Source organism: Marmota flaviventris, chromosome 6 (assembly GCF_047511675.1).
Source record: "Marmota flaviventris isolate mMarFla1 chromosome 6, mMarFla1.hap1, whole genome shotgun sequence".
Lineage (NCBI taxonomy): Eukaryota > Metazoa > Chordata > Mammalia > Rodentia > Sciuridae > Marmota > Marmota flaviventris.
This window is the reverse complement of record NC_092503.1, coordinates 75,697,578-75,712,563: the sequence shown is the minus strand read 5'-3', so window position 1 is coordinate 75,712,563 and position 14,986 is coordinate 75,697,578. Positions and strand designations below refer to the sequence as shown.

The window sequence follows — 14,986 nt, the reverse complement described above, 5'->3', positions numbered from 1 at the left end:
CATTTTCCCAAAGACAGTTCTTAAATCCTCCTGAACCTAAATGTTGCCTAGAATTATGCTACTTTCTTCTGATGATGTCTTCCTCCTCTTTTGATTTTAAGTTCCTCAAAATGGTGCCTTGGTCAGTATGGGCTGCTATAACAAAGTGCCATAGCTTTATAAACATTTATTGCTCACAGTTCTAGAGGAAGTCTGAGATCAGGTGCCAGCCTTGGTCAGGTTCTGGTGAGGATCCTTTTCCAAGTTGTAGATGGCCAACTTCTTGTAACACACATGGTAGAAAAATGGCAAGACAGCTCTTTAGAGTCCCTGTTGTAAGGGCACTAATCCCAATTCTGAGGCCTCCACCCTTGTGACTAATTACCTCCTAGAGGACCCACCTAATACCATCATATTTGGGGTTAGGATTTTAACACATAAATCTTGTGAAGATACAAACTTAGAGTATATTGTAGCAAGCTTTTTTGCTTGTTTATTTGCTTATTTTAAGGAAAACCTACAAAAGGCAAAAGGAGCAGACTGAGAGAAAAGTTGTACACATTGTCATGGTTATTACAAAAAAAGAAGCCCTATCTTTTACAGTAGTGATTTCTTAAAAAGATCATAAGAATTAAAGTCAAAAAGTGACAAACCATACTTCTAAATAATGAAGTAAGATACAGATTGAAATGAAATGTAATTTTAAAAGAGAGAATGGACTCTTTCAACTATTTGGAATCTTTGAGAATTCTTATCTTAAAGTCAAAATCCATCTTCTGAACAGGGTTTTCAACCACTTTCCTGAGATTACAGGACTGTTACAATAAGCAACTGAAAATGTTCATGTAGTAATGGAAATGTAATACATTCATTCTGGAGCATGGTTTCCTTACCTTTAAATTTTTTTCTTTTCTTCACATTAAGCAGCAAATTAAATGCAAATGTCTAGAGAAATGAAACACTTGCACTACAAATTTACACACACAAAATCAGAAAAAAAGAAAGTTATAGTCCTCTTGATGATTGTAAATCCCCAGACTTCTAAATATGCACACTCAATGTATTAAAAAGCAACTTAACCTTGCTTAGAGGACTTTGACTTTTGTGATTCCCAACATATGTTTATTCTTCAAACTAAAAATTGCATTTTCATTGGGTTGAACCTTAATATGCCTGCTCCTACTGGTGCTCAAGCTACTTCTTGGAAACAAGTCTGGTGCTTTTAAAAATTACCTAAAGGATTTTAGAAAACTAGACTGCCATACAGAATAACATCATCAAAAGGTAATCCTAAATATTAATTAAAATACCAGATTATTTTAAAAGACAAAACAAAGAAGCAATCACATCTTCAAAATCACACAGGGGCAAACTTAGCCATCAAATGCCAATAAGTTTTTCCATCATGTATAGATACCTCTCCCAGCAGGCAGTTTTTACAGCTAGATTATTGAAAAGTGTGCCATTTGCTTAACCTCAATGCAACACCCAAGTCTCCACCCCTACCCTACCACATCAGCTGAGCCTTGCATCATTTTTTTCCCAAATAGTGGGTGTATTAGATAAAAATGGGGAAATGGCACACTTCAACATTTTAACATTTCTTTGTAATCGTTTCACCTAATGTAGCTCTCAATCACCCCTATCCTTACTGATTTTCCCAGACCAGAAACAGATGTGCCGTGTCATTGTATACTCATTTAACGTTTTTTTTTTTTTTTTTTTTAAGAAGACTGAATAGGGCAGAATGAGGTTGAAAGTCACCTTCATAGATATTGGATTTCTCTCTACATTCAGAGGAACTGTATGGAAAACCCACAGAGAGAAAGTAGAATTAGAGTCAGAGTCAAAGCTGGCTTTTGCCTAAGTTATTTATTTAGCAAGAAAACACAAGATGCTCTCAGTTCTCCCCAAGCCCCCAGCTATGTATTCTTCACTTTAAAATGTTAGAAGGACTACAATCCAAAATCTAATTACCCACGTAAAAGACAGTGAAGAAGATTCCATGCCCCAAAGTGGAGTAAGTGTAGTTCACTAAATAGGCAGAACATTATGGAACATTTTAATCAAAGTTTAAACCCTCATTCTGAAAGATTCAGTTATCTTGGAGAAGAGGCCACCCCAGAAATGTCCTGTGGATGCCAAAGCCATGGGGAAGCTGGAGCCTGATGGGTTAGCAGCAGGTGATCCAGATGTTCACATCTGCTACAACCCACTCCCTCCCCCAGGCAACTACTGGGCTATCATCTGTCACTAGGGACAGCCAGCACAATGGGGAGGCAGAAGAACAAGGTAAAATGACATTTGAAGTGTTTCTGAGTTATGATGATATTCTTTGAAATTCCCAGGCGTTGTGAAGGGTCTTCAAAGAGATTCTCAACTCCAGAATTTAGTGCTCTGGGCAGTCACCCAGGTACCACAAAATCCCCATGTGTGCACATCTCCTTTGTTACCCATGTATATACTCCCTCCCTGACGTCAAAGCCATGTTTGCTCAGCTTGTTGAAAATGTGTTCTTTGCTGGCCACATTCTTTCCTTTTTCTGAGCCAGGGAGTTTTCTGCAAAGCGCATGGCATTGAAGCTGCTCCTTCCCTAGAAAAGACAGAGATGACAGTTGTCTCTGTATTGAGCATATGCTAACCAGACAGGGCTTGTTTTCCTAAGAAATCTTGTGTTTATTTTTTGTTTCTGTTTTTCTGGAATCTAACCAGCATTGTAGTAAAACGTCTATCCCTGAGCTCTGTGAATGGGAGACTTGTGTAATAGATTTCTACTCTCATCATTGGTCCCTTGGTAGAGAATTGTTCTAAGATGGTCCCAATCACAGCTTAGGTTAGCATTTGGGGAACCTCTCTCTAACTTGAAGAACAATAATAAATGTAGTGTTGGGAAACACTAACCACTTGATTGTTATGGACTCTTCCCAGATCTAAACAAGTTGGGACTCTAGCTAAAAATTTGAGTGCATTATACAACAAGGATCTAAAAAAAAAAAAAAAAAAAAAAAAACAAGTTGTCTTGATTATTCAGTAGAACTTGTTTTAGCTATTTGGAAACAGTCCCTTAGAGTAAGGAATGCCAAACTCTTCTCTCTTTTGTAATCATTATTTTCACCTTCAAGTCCAGATACAAAAGGCTGAGATCAATAATCTGACCTGTTCCACGTAAGCTATTGGTCAGAAAAGGATATAATATTTGTCCAGGATGTGATGGGCTTTTAATATTCATTATCTCACTTTAATCCTATGAAGTCATTACTCTGATTTTATATCCAGGAAACTGAGGATAAGAAAGCTTGTTTAACTCATCCAAATCCACACAATTGCTAAGTGATGGATTTGAAATTTAATCTCGGGCAGGATGACTCTTTTTCAAAACATCAGAGTGCTGAGGGAAAAGTTTCTGACACTACTATACTTCACTCATAAATTTCTTATAATTCTGTGGCAGGTCTGATGGTCACAGACCTCAGGGGAAGTAGGTAGCATTGGAGGCTTCTGATGATCCACCCTGTGATGATTCCTCCACAGTCCCCACACTTCACCCCTCTGACCCCTCAACATTTACTTTCCCATTACTAAAAGGTATATTCTTCATCGGGTGTCACAATTTCCTTGGTTACAAAGGTTAATCCAGAAGTCCCTCCCAGGAAAGAGTGTGCATGCTACTGTATTCTTCCCTTACCTCCAAGGACTCAGGTGATTAAAAGTTCATTTATTTTTGGAATTGAGAATTTAAAGAAAATTCTGTGAGAATTTGTTAGTTCTCTGAACTCATTTAACAAAGGCTCATTCCTTTCTACCTAGTTCAGACATTCCCAAACTGGAGTCCCTGGAATGAAAGGACTGTCTGTGAGTTATTTGGTTATTTAAATACTGGTCTCTGAGAAATATTTAAAATACTTTATCAGATTCAATGGGAATCACACCTTTGCTTGAGAAATATTTCACAGGATAATTAAAACAACAAGATGATTTGTGATTTTACCAGAACTATAGTAAAATAAGTCTTTGATTAGATAAAATGATTATGAGTTTTAAATTGAGTGTTGAAAAACACCTTTCTGTAAAAACAATGTTGGTACTGGTGAGAGACTAATGAAATAATTTTGTTGACAAAAAACTGGATGCCATTGACATGTGTCTCTTTGACTTTGAACTGGTAGGAAAGTGGTTCAGGTACTATACTTTAGAGACAGAGGTAAAAGTGATGAACTCAGATTTGTCCAAAATAGTTGCCAACATAGACCCCAAAGTCTTGTTTCAAAGTCATGGTATCTTCTAGAACATTCTAGTTCAATGAATGTGTGTACAGTGGCTGTTTCCTAGAAAAGATTCAAAATTCTGAAATTATAGTTTAATTCTCACACTTCTGAAATTAGAGGAGACTATTACACTCTAATTTCTAAGAAAGAAATAGTAACTAAGTAGAAAAATCTACCCCCATGAATTGCATATTTTAGGAAAACATTTGTGCTTAGACCACCTATACAGTTGTGTAAACTTGTTGACCCACAGAACTGACACAGTAGATAGATAAATACACAGCAGCCCCAAAAGATTTGTCAAAGAATTTTTAAGAAGTAACAGCACCTAATTTTTTAATGAAAATGGCAACCCACAAATAATTTATAACTTTAACATAGTTTATTTGGCATCCTGTCTCCCTTCCTGGTCATTGTTTCCCATGTTGAGATGAAAGATCTTACATAGAAAGCTCTGTTACATAGAATTCTCACTGTATATTTTAAAGAAGGAATGTTGCCAAGACACCATGAAGAGAATTGGTCCATGGGCCAAAATGACACTTACAGCTAAATGGGGGTGGAGGGGGAAAAGGGTGAATATTTTACTCAGTTCAGCTGTTAAGTCTTAATGCAAAGAAGTAGGTTTCCGCAAATCTGTAATGGACACCAATTTCTAATCTCCTCCATTATTAGATTTGAAAATCTTATCATGGTGTATTTTGGCAGCCAACCAAACCCTGGATGATCCGCTTAATAGATTTAAACTAGATTTTTAGGGTTTTTCCTCTTCTGCCATTCAAAGCATACAATTGAACCTCTTGGTGAACTGCTGATAACTAAGCTAAAGTTGCCTTTGGATACAAAAGAAACATTCCTTGAGAATGACATAACATTGCCACTGGGCCAAAGGAAAACATGTTGTGGAGCATTTTTTAAAGGACAAACCATATTGTTTCAGGATTATACATAGCAATATGCTATATCACTAACCAGATAGTAGGGCTTCTGGGACTGAAATCACATCCTTTAAGGCCAGTATAGGTATGTGGTAGATAATAATGTCTCTGGGAGACCAGTAGTCTCCACATCATCATGCACAAACTCTCCCTCATTTTAGATGGCCATATGAGAAACAGAACAGAACAGGAATGACATACAAATATGTCCTAATAAAACTCTTTTTGGCATTTATAGAGAAATAAAAACACTGGGTCAATAAATTCTACCGTGAAATAATGGATCAAATAAAAATATGTTTATTTAACAAATATTTACTATCTCAAATGTACCTTGCACCATGTAAGAAGCTAAGGATAGAGTCAACCTATTAAGTTTATAGTCTTTACAGGTATGAAGACATTAATCAATAACTCAAATAAATATTTGATTGAACCTATTATAAGAGCTGTATACTTTATCTTAGCATACTTTAGCTGTGTGGATTTGGGTAAACTATAATTTCTCTGAGCTTCTTTTCCTTATTTTTAATTTTTGGTACCAGGGATTAAACCCCAGGGGTACTTTGCTATGGAGCTATATCCCCAGTTGTTGTTGTTGTTGTTGTTCTTCTTCTTCTTCTTCTTCTTTAAGACAGAGTTTTGTTAAGTTTCTGAGTGTCTTGCTAAGTTGCTGAAACTGGACTCAAACTTGTGATCCTCCTGCCTCAGCCTCAGAAGCTATTTGGATTATGGAATATGGGTGTATGGGAGCCAACACACCTGGCCCCTTATTTTTAAATGAGGTTAATATGGGTCCCTGCCTCAGAAGGTTGTTGTGGAGGACTATATGAGATTATCAATACAAGTATTCACAACAGTTTCAGCCATATAAAGTGTCCTCTAATAAATGCTAGCTATTAATATTATCCACTCTTTTTGTTACCGTCATTACTACTGGTAAAGGAGTTCCTGGAGGAAGTGGACACTAAATAGGGAATTGAAGGGTAAGAAGGAGTCAACAGTGAGGAAGAAACGGATGAGACTGCTAAATGGGGAAGCAGCTGATGCAAATGCCTTGTGGAGGATGGAAACTCAGCAAGGAGGACAAATTCAGAGAAGGCTGGCACATGGACACAGAGACAGCATATTACAAGGGTAGAGAGGGAGCGAGACAATGGGTACACTTAGCTCATCTATAGTATTTATTGTGGATCTGTAAACACATATGCAAAACACCATTTCCAATTATTGTAGGCCATTTTATAATACTGGTCAGAGAAAACATAGCATAATTCTATTCCTGTGATTCCAGAGTGGATCATTTATTCATTTGTTCATTTATTTATCCACCATGCATTCACTCAACAAATATTGAGTACCTATTATGGATAAAGCACAGGTCTAGGTGATGAAGTTAAAAAGTGAATCAAGTACAATCCCTGCTTTAGTTAACAAATGAACAAACAAAATAATTCATAAAATTGCTAAAATGAAAAATGGATCAATTTCTCTGAAAGACTCATTAATTCTATGAAGAAGTAAAGAAAGCATTAAGGAAGAGACTTTTGAGACTTGAAGAATAATAGAAGGGAACAAAATCAAAAGAGAAAAGAAGCACATGTCATGATGAACCAAGACTGTGGGGAGGCATGTTCATGGATAGGAATAATTAATAGGTAAAATAGCCATATTATCAAAAGCAAAATACATGTTCAATGCAATCCCCATCAAAATACCAATGACATTCTTCACAGAACTTGAAAAAATAGTTCTAGAATCATTTGTAAAAATAAAAGACCCAGAATAGCCAAAGCAATTCTAAGCCAAAAAAAGCTTAGAATTGGAGGATCACAATACCCAATTTCAAATTATACTACAGAGTTGTAATAACAAAAATTGCATGGTACTGGCATAAAAACAGACACATAGACCAACATTACAGAAACCCCCACAGATGTAGTCACCTGACCCTCGACAAAGGTGTCAAAAACAAACAGGAGAAAAGACAGCCTTTTTAATAAATTGTACTAAGAGAACTGGTTATCCTTACATAGGAGAATGAAGTTAGACCCTTATCTCTTACCCTACACAAAAATAAGCTCAAAATGGATCAAAGATCTAGGGATTAGACCAGAAACTATGCAACTATTAGAAGAAAATGTAGGATCAACACTCCAGCACCCGGATACAAGCAACAACTTTCTCAGTAGGACCCCTAAAAATCAGGAAATACTGCCAAAAGTTAATAAATTAGATGGCACCAAATTAAAACGTTTCTGCACAATAAAGGAAAAAAAGAGGAATGTGATGAGAGAACTTACAGAATGGGAGAAAATCTTTGTTAGTTACTCTTCTGACAGAGGAATAATATCTGCAATATATAAAGAATTCAGAAAACTTTACACCAAAAAAGTCAAAGAACCCAATTAATAAATGGGCAAACAAATTAAACAGATACTTCTCATAAGAATAAATACATATGGGCAAAAAATATATAAAAACATGTTCAGCATCATTAGCAATTAGGGAAATACAAATCAAAATACATGAAGGGCCTGTACTCTGTTTGCGACTATATCCACACTACCTATGATCTGCATCCTTGGCCTTTTTTCCACTGGCCCAAGCCAAAAGAAATGTGGAGTCTGGAGTGGGCTTGCACCCATGGCTACACATCCTCTAGAGACAGAATAAAGTACTGAAGTTGTTGCTGGTACTGTTTCCTGGGTGCCACCAGTTATCTCCCTGTGTGCCACATCCCTACTGTGCCAAAGAGGAAATGTTTACTGGAGGCTATTTACCTGACTTAGGAGAAATTTACCTAAGTTTCACAAAATGTATGTCACTTTCATTTTCCTCAGTGTGAGCAACAACCCTTATTAGAGATATTACCTGAGAGATAGGAGACTAATGATCGGAAGCTGTAATTTGACCACCTGCATCCAGATCACCAGGGTGTTTAAATTCAGAATACCCCATCACAATCCAAAACTAGTGACTCTGTCACTGGAGGGGAGTTAAAAATCTGCCAACTTCTGAAATTTGAAAATGACTGGACTAGAGCATAAGAGCTCTAATAGGGTAGCAATAGGTTAAATTGCGGCGGGGGGACTATGCAGATACAAGAATTACTACAATTTATCAGAGAAGCTTCTGAGCCCATCCATATAAGGAAGTATAAATGGAAGCTAATACTTGTGAATACCTGTTGTCAGCTTCACGAAGGAGCTATTGTGTGTGCTGAAAAGCTACTCCAATTGGAACCTACTGATAGATACATAGAATTTTGTGTGAAATTTGTAAATATGTATGTTACTATCTCATGGGGTCATCTATTCTTGTATTTGATGAGTGTACTTTACCTTCTAAAAAAAGGAAATAGAGAGGTCTAGAATAGAAAGATAAAAAGCAGATCTTCTTAAGGGAAAGCACTTCTCCACAAAGGGAAAGTCACAGAAGCCTAAGAATGTTTCATCCATTCTATCAATATCACACATGCCATGGCCCACAAAGTAATTAAGGCAGCACACTCTCAGGGGGTAGATTGTCTCATGGCTCCATATGAATCTGATACACAGTTGGCCTATCTTGACAAAGCTCACATTGTACAAGCTATAATAATAGAAAACTCTGACCTAGCTTTGGGCTATAAGAAGGTGATTTTTAAAATAGATCAATTTGGAAATGGAATAGAAATTGATCAGGCTCAGCTAGGCATTTGCAGACAGCTTGGGGATGTATAAGCAGAGAGAAGTTCTATTACATTTGCATTCTTTCAGGCTATGACTATCTCTTGTCATTGTGTGAGATTGGTTTAACAAAGGAATGCAAAATACTCAGACTGATCATATGTTCATCTCAATAGATGAAGAAAAAGCATTCAAAAAAACACAGCACACCTTCATGTTCAAAACACTAGAAAAACTAGGAATAACAGGAGCATATCTCAACATCATAAAAGCTATCTATGCTAAGCTGCAGGCCAACATCATTCTAAATGGAGAAAAATTGAAAGCATTCCCTCTAATAACTGGAACAAGACAGGGATGCCCTCTTTCACCAATTTCATCTAACATAGTTCTTGAAACACTGGCCAGAGCAATTAGACAGACGAAAGAAATTAAAGGGATACAAATGGGAAAAGAAAATTATCACTATTTGTTGATGATAGGATTCTATACATAAAAGACCCACAAAATTCCACCAGAAAACTTTTACAACTAGTAAATGAATTCAGCAAAGTAGTAGGATATAAAGTCAGCACCCATAAATCAAAGGCTTTTCTATATATCAGTGACAAATCCTCTGAAAGGGAAACAAGGAAAACTACCCCATTTACAATAGCCTCAATAAATAAATAAATAAAAATACTCGGGAATCAACCTAATGAAAGAGGTGAAATACCTCTACAATGAAAGACCTTTACAATGAAAACTACAGAACGCTAAAGAAAGAAATCAAAGAAGATCTTAGAAGATGAAAAGACCTACCTTGCTCTTGGATAGGCAGAGTTAATATTGTCAAAATGACCACACTACCAAAAGCACTATACAGATTTAATGCAATTCCAATCAAAATCCCAAAGATATTTCTCTTAGAAATAGAAAAAACAGTCATGAAATTCATCTGAAAAAATAGGAGATCCAGAATAGCTAAAGAAATTCTTAGCAAGAAGAGTGAAGCAGGTGGCATCACTATACCAGATCTTAAACTATACTACAGAGCAATAGTAACAAAACAGCATGGTAGGGCTGGGGTTGTGGCTCAGTGGTAGCGTGCTCGCCTAGCATGCATGAGGCACTGGGTTTGATCCTCAGCACCACATAATAATAAAGACAATAAAGTCCATCAACAACTAAAAAATATTTTTAAAAAACCAGCATGGTATTGGCACTGGTAGACCAATGGTACAGAATAGAGGACACAGAGACTAACCCACATAATTATAGTTATCTTATATTAGACAAAGGTGTCAAAAACATAATTGGAGAAAAGATAGCCTCTTCAAAAAATGGTGCTAGGAAAACTGGAAATCCATATGCAACAAAATGAAATTAAACCCTATCTCTTACCATGCACAAAACTCAAAGTGAATCAAGGACCTAATTCAACCTAATCGTGTGGGATTAGGCCCCAACTTTCTTAATAAGACTCTTATGGCAAGAATTAAAATCAAGAATCAATAAATGGGATGGATTCAAAGAAAAAGCTTCTTCTCAGCAAAAGAAACAGTGAGGTGAATAGAGAGCCTACATCTTGGGAGCAAATTTTTACCACTCATACATCATATAGGGCACTAATCTCTAGGGTATACAAAGAACTCAAAAACCTTAACACCAAAAAAAAAAAAAAACAAATAACCCAATCAATAAATGGGCCAAGGAACTGAAAGGACACCTCTCAAAAGATGATACACAATCTATCAACAAATATATGAAAAAATGTTCAACATTTCTAGCAATTGCAGAAATGCAAATCAAAACTACTCTAAGATTTCATTTCACTCCAGTCAGAATGGCAGCTATCAAGAATACAAACAACAGTAAGTGTTGGAGAGGATGTGGGGAAAAGGCATACTCATACATTGCTGGTGGGACTGCAAATTGGTGCAGCCAATATGGAAAGCAGTATGGAGATTTCTTGGAAAACTGGGAAGGGAACAACCATTTGACCCAGCTATCCCACTTCTTGGTCTATACCCAAAGGACTTAAAAACAGCATACTACAGGGACAAAGCCACATCAATGTTTATAGCAGCACAATTCACAATAGCTAAACTGTGGAACCACCTAGATGTCCTTCAGTAGATGAGTGGATAAAGAAAATGTGGTATATATACACAATGAAACATTACTTAGCAATTAAAGAGAATAAAATCATGGCACTTGCAAGTAAATGGATGGAATTGGAGAATATAATGCTAAGTGAAGTTAACCAATCCCCAAAACCCAAATGCTGAATATTTACTCTGATATAAGGAGGATGATTCATAGTGGGGTTGGAAGGGGGAGCATGGGAGGATTAGATGAACTCTAGATAGGGCAAAGGGCTTGGAGGCAAAGGGAGGGAACATGGGAGCAGAAAAGATGGTGGAATGAAATGGATATAATTACCCTAAGTACATGTATGAAGACACGAATGACGTGAATATACTTTGTATACAACCAGACATATGAAAAATTGTGCTCTACAGGTGTAATATGAATTGTAATGCATTCTACTATATAACAAATTAGAAGAAAAACTAAATTTAAATAAAAGTACTCATACTGAACAGAAATCCAGATCTAAAGATTATCAAGAAAATTGAACATTATCTCAAGATAAATATAACAGAGGAGTATATGAAAAGATTTATTTGAGCCAACAATACTTTCCTTTTTCAACTAGTTTTTGATCACATCAAAAGGAAACCTGCCACTTTGAATGACTCCAAAGATGACATTGATCTTGAAACACTAAATTTCGCTGAGTGATATGTTGATGACTCAGTAGCTCTTCAAATAGCTCACAGAAATAGGAGATAAATACTTGTGAACAGATAGACAACTACAATCCAGACACTGCTATGTCTGACCTATCAAGAAGTCATACTTGGAAGCCAAAACATGGCAAAAAATCATCTACTATTAATAGCACCTGCATAGGAATTACTGCCCTAGACTCAAGTTGGATATTGTTCCAGATGCTACACAATTGAAGAAAAATCCAAGTAAGTACTGTTGGCATTAAACAAATGATTAATACTAAATGGTTAAGTCTCCCAACAAAGTCATCCATGGTGAAAAGACCGAGAAGTGAAGAGCTGTCAGAAAATTATCTATTGAATCAATATTTTCTCTTGTTTACAAAGACCAAGAAAAATAGCTCAAAAATAATGAATCATTGAACTCTTATGTAATGCTTGTGATTGCCCTGGAATATGGACCTACTCATACAAAAAACTTAAGCACACCACCTCAGACCAAAAATAAATTTACAACATTTTTACAGAGAAAAAAACAAAACAAAAAAAAGTGGTGTAGTTGCAGTTCCAATGATCAGAAACTGGTTTTGTTTGTTTGTTTGTTTTTGGTTTTTTTTTTTTTTTTGGTGTTTTCTGGATTATGCTGATTGTGTATCTAAGAAAGGGAGTAGCAAGCTTCTAGATGAAACTGCTGTCACAGATAAAGTAATTAATCTCAGTGAGTCAGATTATCTAGACCTAGGAAGCCAGAAGTTGGTTGATACAAAGGTACCACATAATTCAGGTGATCAATTTTCAAATAATGTGACTATGTTTACTGATGAAGAGTCTCAGTCTCTTTGAACAAGCAAATTCATAAGGACTGTTTCACCACAACTCTGGTGATGCTGAGAAGTTCTTTCACTTGGTCTGGAAGTCTTAGAGGTTTTTCCAGAACCAACCCCTTTCCAAGCATAGCATTGTAGTATTTGCTCAGAATGAGTGGTCCCTGCACCATTATGCCTGAGAACAATGCAGTGCCTGATCCATCTCAGTCAGTGACCAGTCAGGTGGCAAGTCTCTACCCTTACATGAAGTGGAGTGGTCTTCACAGTCTCAGGAAAATATAGAGTTATGACCACAAAGTTTAAATACATCAAAACTTTCTCAGCCTTCCAGTAAGAATTCCAATTCAGAAAAATCTGATTGTAATATTAAGTTACTTGATAATCAAGGTAATTAGAATTCCAAGCAATGTTTATCTCATTTCTCAAAGAAAGACACAGTTTTTAAAAATTTTTGATTTGTTATATATGATAGCAGAATGCATTACTATTCATATTACACATATAGAGCACAATTTTTCATATATCTGGTTGTACACAAAGTAGAGGAAAGACATACTTTTAAGGAACAAAGTTCCTGGGCTGTACAAATCCAGTTCTAAGGATTCTCTTCCACAACAAGACTAAACCTCTAGAACCTGCTAGAGTCCGTGGACTGAGCAAGAAGCCAGAAAGCATCCAAAACAGAAATCATCATAATGCTGAGAACAAGCCAGGATTACAGATAAAAATCAATGCACTCTGGAAAAATTTTGGATCATAAAAGATTCTGAAAACTTATTGCTTGTAAGAAGCCTCTGTCTTCAGTCAGAGATAAGATCCAACTAACTCCAGAAACAGAAGAGGAAATATTTTAAAAATCTGAATGTGTATGTGTTCAGAGAACAAGATTCCAATAAATGCAGACTGCTGGGAAGCTATTGCCTACAAGAAAATCTTACCAATATGAACTCCCTATTTGAAGATGATGCAGTTACCAGCCTGAAAGACTTGTTTTTAAGTCAATGACACTTATAAACTACACTGAGATTTCATCTCAAACCAGTCAAATGGCAGTCATTAAAAATAAATAATAATAAATGCTGGAGAAGATGTGAAGAAAAAGGACCACTTTTACATCGTTGGGGGGATTGTAAATTAGTACAACCACTATGAAAATCAGCATGGAGTTTCCTCAAAAGGTTAGGCATGGAGCCACCAAAAATGACCCAGTACATAACTCCTCAGTACCCATCCTGAAGAATTAAAGTCATAATACTACTGTGATACATGCATACCAATGTTTATAGCAGCACAATTCACAGTAATCAAACTATGGAACTAGTCTAGGTGTCCGTAAGCCAATGAACAGAAAGAAAATGTGGTATATTGGAGTTTTATTCAGTCATAAAGACAAATGAAACATTTGCAGAAAACCGGACAGAACTAGAGACCATTATGTTAAACAAAATAAGTCAAACTCAGAAGATTAAGGGTCATTTTTTAAAAAAATCTGCAGAAGCTTGAGAGGTAAAAGGAAAAGAAAGATGGAGGTAGATCTTGTGAAAATAAGTAATGGAAAAGGACCAAGGAGTGAGAGAAGTGGAAGAAGGTGGGAAGAGCTGGAGAGTGGTATTGACCAAAATACATTGTTATATTGTGTATTGTGTGCATGTGTGTGTGTGTGTGTGTGTGTGTGTGTGAATACGTAACAACAAACCCCATCAGTATGTGCAAATATAAAGCACCGATAAAAAATGTGGGGGAAAAAAAGGGTGGGGAGGGAGGAGGATGCATGAGGTGCTCTGGAAGACTGATGGGCTAGCACAGTGATGGATGGAGAACTGGTGGAGATGAGGTAGGGAGAGCTTGAATTGTCCAAATGATGAGGGCTTTGTGGGATTTTACTCTTTGCAACCTGTCTGTGGGTTTTCTGACTGCACTGATCATTAAGGCAATTGTGAACACATCAATGTGACTGTGATTGGAGGCTCTGATGTTGCATATCTCCATTTTACCATCCAAGCTGCCTCCTTACAAGGTGAGGTGAAAGGAGCTGATAAAGACAGAACTTTATTCCAGCCTTGTTACTAAAAGTGATCGACTTGAACTCACCTCATATTTAATGCTCAGACAGAAAACCTGAGTCATAGTACAAATCTTAAAGTCAGAAAATGGACAACCTTTAAAAGTCATGCTTTTAAAGAGTACTTTATGTCTTCATAAATGCTCACCATGTAGTGCTAACTGAACAGAATTAGAAGACAAACATCATAGCTAAATGTGAAGCTTCAATTTACTTTTGGTTATAAAAGAAGGATATATGAAATAAATGATAAGTGGAAAAATAAAATATTAAAGGGTATTATCTCTGAATATTCAGATTATGAGTGATTATTATTTGCTTCTCTTTGCTTTGGAGTATTTTTTTCAATTTTTCTTCAAAAGTATATGCTGAATTTATAGTTAAAATAAGACATAGCTGAATATTATGTTAAATAAAGATCATCAGTGTTCAAGATACCTTGGAGGGAATAGCGTAAGAACACTGAA

At 36.3% G+C, this 14,986-nt stretch overlaps 1 pseudogene; it reads left to right on the top strand.

The window, feature by feature from the left end:
• The first annotated feature begins 8,277 nt into the window (after positions 1–8,277).
• Positions 8,278–13,353, top strand: LOC114086695 (exonuclease 1-like; annotated as a pseudogene).
• The last annotated feature ends 1,633 nt before the right edge of the window (positions 13,354–14,986 follow it).